Raw genomic sequence first — 3606 nt, 5'->3', positions numbered from 1 at the left:
AGGAGAAGGAGGAGGAGGAGAAGGAGGAGAAGGAGAAGGAGGAGGAGGAGAAGGAGGAGGAGGAGGAGGAGAAGGAGGAGGAGAAGGAGGAGGAGGAGAAGGAGGAGGAGAAGGAGAAGGAGGAGAAGGAGGAGAAGGAGAAGGAGGAGAAGGAGAAGGAGGAGAAGGAGAAGGAGAAGAAGAAGAAGAACCAGGTGACATAATACAAAAGCAAGGAGTTTAAGACCTGAGATGAACTTCTCTGTTTACACTCTTGGGATTCCATAAGGAAAAACAGAGGTTTCTCCCCAAAAGAGAGTCTGGCACCTTCTCTGTTTTCTTTAAGGAATGCCTGTTAGAAACTGACAGGCTGTTAGAAACTATTTTAGGTTCCTCATGCAGCAGAGGGTGGCAAGAAAAAGGAGAGACAGTAGAAGCAAATGAAAAAACAGATTCAGTCCACTGAGAAGAAAACAAAACTTGCTAAAAACAAACAAACAAACCAAGGTCCTAGGAGAGAAAAAAACAAAACAAAACATGACGGCCTTTAAAATACAGACACACACACATACAGACACAACACACACAAGCACATCTTAGATGTTAGCTTTTAATTAAGCTGACTTTTAACCATTAAGCTCCCTTAAAAAAATTCTTTTAAATCTCATAACCATATTTTAGCTAAGACACATTGCTGATATTTCAAAAGTAACACGAATACCAAACCAGAAAGGGCTTGATTTAGGAACCAAACCCAGGCTGATGTGATGGAAAAAAAGGGGCATAACCTCAGTTACCAAACTGCAGTATGAGGTGACAGCCATTGCTCTTTTAGTTTGGCTTGGCTAGTAAAAAAAAAAAAAAAGTGGCCTTGTTATATAACTAAAGCCCTTTAGGTAATCTAAACAAAAAATCTTTCCCTTTTTTTCCTTTTGCTGGCCGTTTTTTCTTTTTCCCTTTTTTTCTTTTTCAATTGTGGGAATTTAGCCAATTCAGAGGCCTTGTTCCCCACAATTTGGACTTTCCTTTGGATTTCCTCAAGGCCGATACAGTTGGTCAAACCCAATGGGAAAAAAATAAAATAAAATAAAATAAAAATAAAAACAAGCAACAAGAACAAAAACAGCTAAGCAAATCAAACAGTTGCACAATTTATATGATTACTGAGTACTCTTTTTTTTTTTTTTTTTTTTTTTCCCTTTTTTTTGGGTTTTTTTAATGATGTTGTTTTTTCCCTTTTTTCTTTTTTTTTTTTTTTTTTTTTTTTTAAGACAGAGTCTCGCTCTGTCACCCAGGCTGGAGTGCAGTGGCTGGATCTCAGCTCACTGCAAGCTCTGCCTCCCGGGTTCACGCCATTCTCCTGCCTCAGCCTCCCAAGTAGCTGGGACTACAGGCGCCCGCCAACTCGCCCGGCTAGTTTTTTGTATTTTTTAGTAGAAACGGGGTTTCGCCATGTTAGCTAGGTTGGTCTCGATCTCCTGACCTCGCGATCCACCCGTCTCAGCCTCCCAAAGTGCTGGGATTACAGGCTTGAGCCACCGCGCCCAGCCCTGAGTACTCTAATGGTAAGGAGAAATTAAGACCAGCTGGTTGTGAATCTTAACTTTAGCTAAGACAGAACCCTGATTCAGCTACTTACCTAAGAATGGGTCTCAGGCTGAAGACTGCTCTCTACCATCCTAGAAGCAGGAAAAATCTCAAATTGTTTTGAAGTCAGTTCAGACTCCACAAAAGAGTTACCTGCCTTCTATTGTCATGGAAGTAGGAAAACTTGCCCTCCTTGTTGGAAGCAAGTGAAACTACAGAAGAGGGGTTATACAGCCAAGTAAACTTTAGATCTTGACCAAATTTTGAGAGATCAGGGATTCTCTAAATGGGAGGTTCCCAGGCCTCAGCCAAGTATCTTATTGGTTTGAGTCATAAAGATAGCTCAAGCTGGTACCAAGCACCAATAAGAAATTTGTCAAAGGTCAGGGGAACCTCCACTCCAAATCCCTTTGTGGTTGTCAATTGTGAACCCAAAATATCTGAGACAGGTCTCAGTCAACTTAGAAAGTTTATTTGGCCGGGACTCTATAGTGCCGGCGATTGGTTGTTTCATTATGGATGGAGGGGATGATGGTAACCTTATTATCAAAAAGAGGTTCGTGTCTGAGGCAGAACTAGATGAACGGTGCAAAAGGAGGCAAGAAGAATGGGAGAAAGGTCGAAAATCTGAAGATCCAGAAGAATGTCCAGAGGAGGTTTGTAGACTCTTGATCTCTATATGAAAGGCTACAGGAACAGAAGGACAAGAAGCAGCAGGAGTATGAGGAACAGTTCAAATTAAAAAACATGGTAAGAGGCTTAGATGAAGATGAGACCAACTTCCTTGATGGGGTTTCTTGATAGCAGCAACTAATAGAAAAGCAACGAAGAGAAGAAGAACTGAAAGAACTGAAGGAATACAGAAATAACCTCAAGAAGGTTGGAATTTCTCAAGAGAACAAGAAGGAAGTGGTTTCTATGGGCTTCACTGACTGTGAAGCCCATAGAAACCAAGAACAAGTTCTCCCAGGCGAAGCTGTTGGCAGGAGCTGTGAAGCATAAGAGCTCAGAGAGTAGCAATAGTGTGAAAAGACTGAAACCGGACCCTGAGCCAGATGATGAGAATCAGGAGTCCTCATCCTGCAAGTCTCTTGGAAACACTTCCCTGAGTGGCCCCTCCATCCACTGCCCCTCTGCTGCAGTCTGTATCAGCATCCTCCCAGGCCTGGGTGCTTACTCTGAGAGCAGCGACTCTGAGTCCAGCTTAGACAGCAAAGGCACCATCAATGCCACCGGAACAATTGTCTCCTCCGTCTTCCGAACCAACACCTTCCTCGAGGCCCCCTAGTTTCTCTGTCCTTACACAGGGAGCTCCTCCCCAAGGGTAGATCAGACCGTTCATGCTGCCTACAGACATTACATCCCTCAAAAAAAAAAAACAAAAAAAAAACCTCCTTTGCCTGCATCCTGCGCACAACATGACATTTTTAACTAATCTAAAAATGTGCCAGAATCCACCTGTGGCCCAAATCGTGTTTGGTTTCTCTTTCTACTCCAGTGCAGATGACCAAACCTGTCCTGCTGCCACTTTCCTCAATGATACTGGGAGGAGGGCAAGGCCCAGCCGAAGTTCCACTAAAAATGCCCGAGGAGAATAGGCACCGGCCAACTTGCCAAAGGGTTTGGGTTTTATTGCTTTCTGGTTTTTTCTTTTCCCCAACAGCACAAAGAAGGGCAGTTATTGGACAGGTGTTATTTAAACATTCTATTGTAGATAAATGTGTTGTTTGGTTCTACTGCATTGTGGAGCATGCGGGGGAAGAGAACTGACCCAGGTGATGAAATGGAGCCCTTCCCTGGAACTAACCAGTCCTTGATGTTGTGTGACTAAGTAAAGATGATAAACCTCATCTGCTGGGGGTGTCACTTCACACTCAGCATGCATTGTGAAAGCTTTCTGTACCCTTGGTCATTCCCTCTCCCCTCTCTATCCAACCCCATTTATGCAGGAAGGGAGTGCTAACAAGAATGCTTCCATCTCAAACCTTTTCTCTGCCTGGGAAATCATTTCATGTTGGTTTTTGAAATAAAGGATTTAGT

The 3606-nt window shown here is 43.2% G+C and overlaps 1 pseudogene; it reads left to right on the top strand.

The window, feature by feature from the left end:
- Positions 1–2081: 2081 nt before the first annotated feature.
- LOC105524482 lies at positions 2082–2854 on the top strand (annotated as a pseudogene).
- The last annotated feature ends 752 nt before the right edge of the window (positions 2855–3606 follow it).

The sequence above is a fragment of the Colobus angolensis genome, unplaced genomic scaffold (assembly GCF_000951035.1).
Source record: "Colobus angolensis palliatus isolate OR3802 unplaced genomic scaffold, Cang.pa_1.0 Scaffold5, whole genome shotgun sequence".
Lineage (NCBI taxonomy): Eukaryota > Metazoa > Chordata > Mammalia > Primates > Cercopithecidae > Colobus > Colobus angolensis.
The sequence above is the reverse complement of the archived record's forward strand: the minus strand, read 5'-3'. Positions and strand labels throughout refer to the sequence as shown.